This window comes from Bombina bombina, chromosome 2 (assembly GCF_027579735.1).
Source record: "Bombina bombina isolate aBomBom1 chromosome 2, aBomBom1.pri, whole genome shotgun sequence".
Classification (NCBI taxonomy): Eukaryota; Metazoa; Chordata; class Amphibia; order Anura; family Bombinatoridae; genus Bombina; species Bombina bombina.
The window spans coordinates 656,588,155-656,599,975 of NC_069500.1; positions in this window are offsets into that span (position 1 = coordinate 656,588,155).

The window sequence follows — 11,821 nt, forward strand, 5'->3', positions numbered from 1 at the left end:
AGAAGAATCTGGCAACTACAGGCCAGTTAGTTTAACTTCAGTAGTAGGGAAATTAATGGAAAGCCTCTTAAAAGAAAGAATTATGACTTACATAAAGACAATTTAGAGGACCAAAATCAGCATGGTTTTACTTCAGGGAGATCATGTCAGTCTAATCTAATTGACTTCTTTGATTATGTAACAAAAGTATTAGACAAGGGTGGAGCAGTTGATGTAGCATATCTAGATTTCAGCAAAGCATTTGACACCGTCCCATACAATAAACTTATTCACAAACTGCATCTCCTTGGTCGAGATTCAAAAATTGTGAACAGGGTGGAATGCTGGCTTAAGGACAGAAAACAAAGTGTCTTAGTAAATGGAGTTCATTCAGCAGAGGGGGTTGTTACTAGTGGTGTTCCTCAGGGGTCAGTTCTGGGGCCTGTTTTGTTTAACATATTTATCTGTGATATCAGCAAAGGGCTACAGGGGAAAGTATGTCTCTTTGCAGATGATACAAAAATTTGTAACAGAGTGGATGTTCTAGGGGGGGGGTAGACAAAATGAGAAGTGATATACAACAATTGGAGGATTGGACAAACGACTGGGATCTAAAGTTTAACACAGCAAAGTGTAAAAGAATGCATTTAGGGAAGAAAAATCCAAATGTTAATTACAGACTCAATGACACTTTACTGGCTGTTACAGATGAGGAACAGGGCTTGAGAATTATTATTTCAGATGCTTTAAAACTTAGTAAACAATGTAGTAATGCAGCGAGTAAGGCTAGCAGAATGCTTGGATGTATTGGTAGAGGTATTTGCAGCAGAAATAGTAAGGTTCTTATGCCACTTTATAGATCATTAGTTAGGCCTCATCTTGAGTATTGTGTGCAGTTCTGGAGGCCATATCTTCAGAAGGATATTAACAAACTTGAATCTGTGCAAAGGAGGGCTACCAAAATGGTACATGGTCTAAAAAATAAAACTTACCAGGATAGGCTCATTGACCTAAATATGTATAGCTTTGAGGAGAGAAGGGAAAGAGGTGATATGATAGCAACTTTCAAGTACATAAAAGGGTTTAGGCTATGGGTATTTTACATAAAATGGAAAATTCAAAAACAAGGGGTCATGAGCTCAAGCTAAAGGGTAGTAGATTCAGGAGTAATTTGAGGAAGCACTTCTTTACAGAAAGAGTGATTGATTTATGGAATAAAGTTCCTCAAGAGGTAGTAGCAACAAACACTGTGGGGGACTTTAAAAATGCATGGGACAAGCATAAGGCTATCCTATGAACTAGATAAGTTTATACTGCTAGGTAAGGTCGGGGAGACTTGCTGGGCCTATGGCTCTTATCTGCCATCAATATCTATGTTTCTATATTCTTATACCCTGTTTAAAAAACACCCCAAAATAAAAAACCCTAATCTATAATAAACTACCAAGGGCCCTTAAAAGGGCCTTTTGTATGGCATTGCCCTAAAGAAATCGACTCTTTTTCTACAAAAGAAAAACAAACACCCCCTAACAGTATACATTACAAACCTCCACCCCCAAACCCACAAAATACAAATAAAGTAAAACCTAATCTATGAATCAGGAGGAAGCAGCACTCCAAAACAGTAGGTTAAAAATTCCAATCTTTATTTGAACATTTAAAAAATGAAAAACATGTCCAATGCAAGACAGCAGAGCACAGCACAAAAGCAAAAATTCACAGGAGGGGGGAGCGGAGTCCTAACATGTTTACAATAATAAAACGTGCTGTCCAGCCTACTGAACCAAAAAAAGCTTAGATGCATTCTTTTTCAAATAAAGATAGCAAGAGAACAAAGTAAATTTGTAATAGAATTAGAAAGTTGCTTAAAATTGCATGCTCTATCTGAATCACAAAAGAAAAAATTTGGGTTCAGTGTCCCTTTAAAAAAAACCTAACACAAACCCCTCTTTAGGTACTCACAGTTTCTGAAGTCCCGTTTGAACGATCTTCATTCTGGTGGCTCCATCTTCATCCATCACAGGACCGGCATCTGCTTCCTCACTATGGAGGCGGAGCGGAAGATCCACGGAGGTGGAGATCCAGGCGAAGGTCCAAGGCAGAGGTCCAAGGCGGAGGTCCAAGGCGGAGGTCCAAGGCAAAGGTCCAGACGGAAGTCAATCGATCTGATGTGGAGGTCCTCTTTATTCGATTGTGCGCCGCATACTAAGGATTCAAATGCAAGGTACTCCCTTTTATACTGGGGGTACCATTGCATTCCTATTGGCTGAAAAGTTTTAATCAGCCAATAGGAATTAGGGCTGCTAAAATCCTATTGGCTGTTTAAATCAGCCAATAGGATTTAAGCAGCTCTCATTCCTATTGGCTGATTCGAAAATGGAGCCATCTGGATGAAGACCATTCAAGCGAGACTTCAGCAATTGTGAGTACCTAAAGAAGGGTTAGTGTTAGTTTTTTTTAAAGTTTTTTTGGGGTGTTTTTTTAGATTAGGGTTTGAGCATTTCTTAAAAGAGCTTAATGCCCTTTTAAGGGCAAGAAAAAGAGATGAATGCCCTTTTAAGGGCAATGCCCATACAAATGCAATTTTCATTGCAATGGGTAGATTCAGTTTTTTTTTAAGAGTTAGGTTTTTTATTTTGGGGGGTTGGTTGGGTGGTGGGTTTTACTGTTAGGGGGTCTGTATTTTTTCACGAAAAAAAAATGATTTCTTTAGGGCAATGCCCTACAAAAGGCCGTTTTAAGGGCTATTGGTAGGTTATTGTAGGCTAGGGGTGTTTTTATTTTGGGGGGGCTTTTTTATTTTGATAGAGCTATTAGATTAGATGTAATTTATTTGTTTTGGATCATTTCGTTTGTTATTTTTTGTAATTTAGTGTTTGTTATTTTTTTACTTTAGTATTTTTTATTTTTTGTCATTTAGTATTTTTTTTTTGTAATTGTAGATTTAATTTTTTTAGTAGGGTTAGTTTTCTTAATGTGTAATTTAATTAATTTATTTGATTTTAATTGATAGTTATTTTAATTTTAGTATAATAGTAATGTTAGTTTAATTTATAGTTTAAACTTAGTTTATTTTAATTTCATAGGTAAGTTTTTATTTATTTTAAAATAGGGATCTTGTAATTTTAATTTAAAGTTAGGGGGTTGTTAGGTTTAGGGGTAAATAGTTTAATTTAGTTTTTGGCGATGTGGGAGGCTGGCGGTTCAGGGGTTAATAGGTTTATTTAGTGGCGGCGATGTCAGGGAGCGGCGGAATAGGGGTTAATATCTTTATTATAGTGTGGGCGATGTTGAGGTGCGGGGGAATAGGGGTTAATAACTTTAGTATAGTGGCGACGGGGAGCGGCGGAATAGGGGTTAACACATTGTATTAGTGGCGGTGATGTCAGGAGTGGCAGATTAGGGGTTAATAACTTTAATATAGTGTTTGCGATGTGGGAGGGCCTCGGTTTAGGGGTTAATATGTATTTTATGGGTGTTATTGTACTTTATTAATAATAGGAAGGGGAAAGAGATGGATAAAGAAGGGGTTAAATAGCACTCATTCCTAACAACTTGTAATATAGTGCTGCTATTACGCAACTTAATAATCAGTAACAACTGTTAAATATGCTGTCATTCCAGCTAAGCAAGAAATTGTGGGATTGCTGTCTACATTAACAGCTATGTATAACTGAAGTTAAAATTTAACCTTTAATGGTAACCATTAAAAAAAAGTAAAGGCAAAATATAATCGCCAACAAATACCCCCTGTGAGTTCCACCAAATTAGAAAACTACCAAACAATTAAAACTAGATTGCTGGAAGTTGCTCCCCTGTATTCCTGGCCGATAGCAGGAATCGTCAGCTTCAGGTGCCAGGAGCAGCTAAGAACAGCGTTCTAGGTTAAAACTTGGGTTGAAATCTGAACAATTTCAAAACTCCAAAAAGAAAGGTGTTTTGCACACAAACGCGTTTCAGCTCTCACATCTGAACCTTTCTCAATGTGACAATTTGGATATTGTTTGACAAGACAAGCTTCTCTACCCGCTCTTTTTTAAACCCTATTGGCTACGGTATTCCACTAATCATTGGTGGTTCTCAGTACACGCCTTCTAGTCTTCCAATCCTGGGTTTTGTTTACCAATGATGAATGTTGGATGACGGTGTGTGATTGTTATATCATGTAACATTTTCTTATAACCCATCACTACTCTAATACATCTTAAACATTCTGATGATAATATCACATATTTGGTTACAATATTATTTCCCTTATATGGAAGTTGCGTGTTTATACTGTTGACATAACGGATGGGTTAAAAAAACAAAAAAGGAACGGAGGGAGAAATTGTGAGCAAGTTCATGAATGAATGAAATATGTGCACTTATTAGAGAGTTTGTTGCCATTCATTCCTAGCCGGCCTATAAGCTTTACCATATTGTGTGGTTACTCATATACATCATCAGTAGGTTCGTATGTCAAAAGCCAATATAGTAAAATGAATTAAACCGAAACGATATATGATGTCTACGGGATATATTGCAGAAGCCACTGTTATTATTACCATTATGTGATCTTAATTTTAATCAATAATATACCCCAAAACAACATGATATTGCTTCACATTGAGGTTGAATATGTAAATTCATTATTGATAACCTCATATTGTGTCAGATTACTCTGGGTGCACATATTTTTGGGTAAGAAACAAGTTTATTGTTTGGCCATACATTTATTTATATAATGTAAAACACATTCCATTGGACTGCAAAGTATCAATTTCATACTTTTATCACACTATACCTTTGGGGATAATATAGGAAGTTTTACATTGTGTTAGTCATTGTCCCATACTCTTTCATCAATATAATTCTTAGTCAGTGTGATAGATGAATCAAAATGATACTATAAGAGCAATATATATGGCTTTATACAACTTATAGGTTGACTTTACTCACACAGTCAATGAATAACACAATGTAACACTTCCTATATTATCCCCAAAGGTATAGTGTAATAATAGTATGTAATTGATACTTTGCAGTCCAATGGAATGTGTTTTACATTCTTTAAATAACTGTATGGCCAAACAATAAACTTGTTTTTTACCCAAAAATAATATGTGCATTTATCGAAACGATTAATCTGACACAATATGAGGTTATCAATAATAAATTTACATATTCAACCTCAATGTGAAGCGATATTATGTTGTTTTGGGGTATATTATTGCTTAAAATTAAGATCACATAATGGTATTAATAACAGTGGATTCTGCAATATATCCCGTAGACATCATATATCGTTTCGGTGCACATAATTTTCATTCATGAACTTGCTCACAATTTCTCCCTCCGTTCCTTTTTTTGTTTTTTAACCCATCTGTTATGTCAACAGTATAAACACGCAACTTCCATATAAGGGAAATAATATTGTAACCAAATATGTGATGTTATCATCAGAATGTATTAGAGCAGTGATGTATTAGAGCAGTGATGGGTTATAAGAAAATGTTACATGATATAACGATCACACACAGTCATCCCACATTCGTCATTGGTAAACAAAACCCAGGATTGGAAGACTAGAAGGCGTGTACTGAGAACCACCAATGATTAGTGGAGTACCGTAGCCAATAGGGTTTAAAAAGGAGTGGGTAGAGACACTCGTCTTGTCAAACATTATTCAAATTGTCACATTGAGAAAGGCTCAGATGTGAGAGCCAAAACGTGTTTGTGTGTAAAACACCTTTTTTTTTGGAGTTTCGAGATTGTTCAGATTTCAACCCAAGTTTTAACCTAGAGCGCTGTTCTTAGCTGCTCCTGGCACTGGAAGCCAATGATTCCTGCTATTGGCCAGGAATACAGGGGAGAAGCTTCCAGCAATCTAGTTTTAATTGTTTGGTGGTTTTGTAATTTGGTGGAACTCACAGGGGGTATTTGTTGGTGATTATATTTCGCCTTCACTCTTTTAATGGTTACCGTTAAAGGTTACATTTTAATTTCAGTTATACATAGCTGTTAATGTAAACAGCAATCCCACAATTTCTCACTTAGCTGGAGTGGCCAGCATATTTAACAGTTGTTACTGATTATTAAGTTGCGTATTAGCAGCACTATACTACAAATTGTTAGGAATGAGTGCTATTTAACCCCTTCTTTATCCATCTCTTTCCCCTTCCAATTATTAATTATATACTTAAAGGGACAGCACTGAGAGTTTTATAACCCTCTAATTCCTACATCACTATTGTATCCCAGTGCCAATTTATCTGTTACTCTTACTGTTATTGTACTTTGTAACAGTTTAGTTATGATTTTTATGGAACAGTTTTGTTGCATAAAACTCATAACTACTGCTCTCAGATGTCGGTACGGAACTTGTCATTATAGGGTGTAACGCAAGCTTTTTAGCCTCACTGCAAGACTTGTAATGGCAGGGCTATGGGAATCCCATGAAAAAACATATTTTTTTCGAGTGCGGGACTGACGTTGCGTTACAGGCTAAAAGGCTTGCTGTACAGCTATACCAACAAGACTCGTAATGGCTGCGTTGCTGTTTTAACGCTGAAATGGCCATTTTTTCAGCGTTAAAACACAAACGCAAAACTTGTAATCTAGGTGATAGTTAACTAGCTATATGTTTAGCCCCTGCACATTAGTTAAACGCATATAGGCAAAGTCCTGCTTGGTAACCTCAAGTATTATAGTTCTTGAGTATGAAACTGCCAGGGTGACAATCGGGAGCAGTGGTCACACAACCCAAAGATCACATTGTGTTCTTAGGACTTTATTCTTTTCAGGGCTTAAAAACATAGTGGTTTATCACAATCTATCGTTTGATAATTATCTGCATGTTAACAACTGCAGATGAGCCCTTTTCAAATTTGAGGTTATCATTGCTTATGAGCAGTAATAGTTTTCTTTTAAAATGCAAACGTTCTAAAACACCAGACTTCAGTGTATACATACAGAAGTCTATGATTTGCTTATGGCTGTCACGTGATACAGGGATCAGGGAATTGAAGGGGAATTTTAAAATTTATAGACAACCAGGTTAAGGAAGCACTCTAGGGCCTCCATTACATATGCAGCGTCGCCCGCAAAAGCAGGCGACGCCAGATTTTACGCGATTTTGGTATTACATATACTGCGTAGCATACAAGTTACACACGTATATTTCACCCTTCGGACATATTTTTTTTATCCATAGACTAACATAGAACAGACGCGCAATTTGGTATCCAATATACAGCGTAAGGACTTACGCGCGCAGAATTCAGAAAATCTACTCCATTCTCATCTCGCCACAAATTGCAGGCACAGCAACCCTTGCACTGACTAAAAAACCAAAGTAACTCTCTAAAGGCCTAACAAACGCATACGTAATCACATACATATCAGCCGCAAATCTCAAACAGTTAAACCTCTTCTAAGCATTTATTATTCCTGCCCCTGCAAGTGTGTCAAACGAATCACAAACAGCACAACCTCTCAACCCGGAAGCCTTTAAACACCTGGCAATGCACATCCTCATTAGCCACCATGTTTCCCCTGCAATACGTAGAGAGACAGCATCGTGGGGCACAAGGGGTGCTGGAAGCCCTACAAGCCCCTGTTGTTCAGGATATACCTGCTGATGCTATAGTTGCTGCTGAGGTCCCTGGTCATGGTGCTGTAGCCGTCCCTGCTCCTGTTTCTGTTGTCCCTGCTCCTCATGCTGCTGTCCCTGTTCCTGGTGCTGCCCCTGCTGCAGCTGGTCATAGAATTACATACTGCGGATTTCCACTGCATGTAAGTGAAACTACTACATCTCACCCCCCTTCCCTTAACCACCCTAATTACTGAAAATATCTCATTTGTTTAATCCATGTATAAGTCACTATGATTTATTGAACATACCTTATGTTCACACCTTCTGTAAATACATTATTATTAATATATATATATATCCATGTGTCAATTTCTATTGGATGTGAGCAACCTTGATTTACATCTTATAAGTGAATATTACTATATGTACCCTTCATACACAACTATGTGATGTGGTTTATAGAACATGAAAATGTCATAAACATGATATTACCTTTTTTTTTTGTCCATTTCCACACAGGTTATTATATTATTATTATGTTTTAACAATATTACTGTACTAAAACACACCTCACATGGATGTGGATGACAATTATATGGTAAATAACAGAGGACAAGATTTATGGTGAACTATAAGAATATTTATTTCTTTTTAGGCTTCTTGGATGAGGGAGCTGAGGTGACTGTAGTGGATTTCCTTGTTCTCCTGGTTTGAGAAGATTCTGATGTTTCTGCTGGTGTGCTGGCCACAGATGATAGGCTCAACCAACACACCCAAGAGTTGATTATGTTCTCGCCATCTATTGTTTATCTGCATCTGCATATCAGACAGAATTCGCATCATCTGTGACTGGTTTTGAACACTTCCACTTAATGATGCTGCCATGTCCCTCTGCAGCTCTATGCTATGCTTGAAGAACCTCTCTTGGCTCCTGAAGAACCTCTCTTGGCTCCTGTGGAACCTCTCTTGGCTCCTGTGGAACCTCTCTTGGCCTCTTTGTCTGCTCTCGGAGCTTGTTATGAGCCTCCTCTGGAGTGCAATGTATTCCTCACCCAGGGGAGAATACAATGCATCCACAGGCTCTTGAGCAGCAGGGCTTCTAGTTGCTGGAGGTGCAGGTTCAGCTGCATCTGCTGGTTCTGGTGGGGCAGGTTCAGCTGCATCTGCTGTTGCTTGAGTACTTTCTGCTATATTTTCATCTGTAGATGGTGGAGCTTGCCCAAGTGATGAGGATGGTAGAGCTCTCAGGGTTGATTGATAGTCCCACTGATGACCCGTGTGTGACCACTCTGCCTGTCCAGTTGTCACTTCTTGTGACATAGTCTGTGGGTAAAAGCCATGACTGCCATGAGATTGTGTTGGGGGGGGTAAATACATGGACCTTTTGTGGCTGTCTTGGCTCCCCCTCAAAGCAAAAAGAAGAATATTCCTCAGGCCAGGAATCTTGCCAGGGGTCATATGGCAATGGTGGTGGCATCACTCCTGGGTCCTCAACTGAAGCCATCCAACCATGCTCCTGCCTGGGAGCATACTGTTCATGTGGTTGCCTGAAGACTGGTGGTGGTGGTGACATGCCTGTTTGTATCCTCGTGACAGGAGGTTCTGTGGAGGAGTCAAATGATGAGAGGGATTAGTACAGTCAGATATATGTCCATGTGGGCATACAATGTACATAGATACATGCTAGGGCCTATACTGATTCTCATGTCAAACTCTATAACATGCATGTGCACATTGTGATTTGTTCTATGAGAGATTTGAATATGCACAGTATACAGGTATGTGTTTCATACAATAGTTATGTGTACATGTCAATGATGGAAAAAATGTGTTCTTTAAGTGACACTATGGTTACACAATTTACTTTAGCTTGATGTAGGCACAGAACCTGCTTTATTGAGCTAAAAGTATTGTGATGGCTATAGTGTCCATTTACTGAAAACTCTACATGTGGCTTGTGGCCTGTGTTACTCTGAGACATGTTAGTATTGCACTATTCCACCTCATATCATGAATTGCATTGTGTTAAGTAGCATTAATGTCAAATATAATTGTAGATGTTTTTGTTAGTAGGCCAAATACCATGCTCCTCATTGTGTACATGAATGTGTGATATTAAAGGATGTTATATCTCAAATACATATAATACTGGTGTGTGGGATGTTACTCACCAGCATGATGTGCTGTGGTTGCAGCCCCTGAGTCACAAGCCCCTGGAAGTCCACTGACTGCTGTGATACTCAGGGACCTGTGTATAATCTCCTGCCAGGTGTAATACTCTATGTCCAGGGATGGACCACCGCCTGTTCCCCTCTGGTGCATAGCTTCCTGCCCCATCTTTTCTTTGACCCGCCTCTTGCAGTCATTCCACCACTTTTTCATGCCCTCACCAGTCCTCCTCTGCGGGACCACACTGTTGACGATCCTCTACCACCAACCATGCCGTTTTTCTCCTTTTGGCACTGCCTTTGCCCTTCTCCTGCCCGAAGAGGGCACTGTAATTGTCCATGATGGCCTGGACTAGGGCAACATTTTCCTCAAATGAGAAGTTGGGACATCTCAACCTCTCATCCTCCATGGACACCTGGCTTGCTCCCTGTGATGTCCCTGGTGTGGGTTCCTCCCTATCCTCTCCCTCCTCCACCCTTCTGTCCACATGTGCACCCTCTGTCCCTCTCCTAGATGTGCCTGGTTTCTGGGGCTCTTGGGCACCTCCCCTCCCATCATCCATTCTAGCTCTCCCTCTCCCCACTCCACTTACTCCCTGATGGGAACCCCACTGCTCCTCCTGTACTCTCCAATACTCCTCTCCCCTCCTCCCCTCCGCCCTACCTCTCCCTGCCATCCTCACACTAAATCACACTACACACACTCACACTCACTCCCAGTTCAATCACACACAATCACAACCAAACACTCAGCCTATCACACTGTAAAATTGAAATAAAATGTGTGAGGTGTTAGAAAAAAAAGTGTGGTGTTTTTTGTATATGTATGTATGCAAAATGTGTGCAATATGTAAAAATATGTGTAAGTGTACAAGCTTAATCAAACAATAATGCATCCTAACTAACTCCTCTGTTTGCGCCTCTCTCTCTACTCTGACTAATCCTCCACTCCACTGTAGTGTGCTGTAGCTCAAAGAACAATCCAAACACAGAAAATGGCGGCTGCGCATAGGTTTATATATGAATTTTGAATAGCATAATTACGTGTCGCATTTATTTGAAATCGCGGTTCATTTTTACGAGTGTTAGCCTAATTTGCATAAAACTACTTTTTATTGACACTTTCCGTGGACAAAATGCTGGCATAAGTTACTTGCGACCACTAAAATGTGTATTTGCGCACATTTCAGAAGATCGCCAGTTTGTCCTACTTACGCCAGTTTAGCATCTAACGGCGCAGTATATGTAATACCCCGATGTGCAAGGTGAAATTACGGGTGGTGCAGGTTTCCACACTTTCGCCGAAACCTGCGCCGTATATTTGATCGCGCCCTAGCAGTGCTGCCACATACAGGACTTTATTTGCCCTTTGTCAGATGACTCTAAATTTAAATTTTATAGAAAAAAAAATCAAAGGAGTCATTACTGAGAGAATTTATGGCAGTATAAAAGACTAAAATTTTGAGTGGTAAGCAGGATTATAACATTCAGAACGTGTTAATGTGGAACTTTAGTGTTGATAAGAGAAGGGTCAAAACAACAGAAAGAAAAATAGTGAAAAATGATTTACTGATACTGACACATAATATGATTGTGACTTATGTGACTTTAAGGGAGTGGGGGGAAGATGCCCCTACTTTTTGTGGGGACATCCTGTTTTGTTCTTCATACTCATGGGACAGGGGGCGGGGAAAAACTCTATTGACATTCTATCATGTACGTTGTTAAGGGTTTAAAGCAGCTGGAAGTGATCCTGATCGCTTCCAGCCACTTTAAAGGTATTGCCATGATGCCTCGATATTGAGCAATCATTGCAATACCTTTTTTTAAACACTGATGCAGAGAGAGCCACTCTGTGGCCCTCTCTGCATCAGCCAGCGATGGTGCCGAACGTTGGTGGGTGGGAGGCCCATGGCTGGCAATCTTCCGGCCAGCAGTTGGAAACTAGTGTCGGGTGCGCCCGCGATCCGTAGTTCATAATGTTGAAGTGGTGGGAGAGGGTAGTGGGTGGCGGTTGTGGGTGGGAGAGGAGGCGGCAAATCATTTTCAAAATAGGTCTGGGAGGGGGAGGGGTAGGGTATGGAGGCAAGGGGGAAGC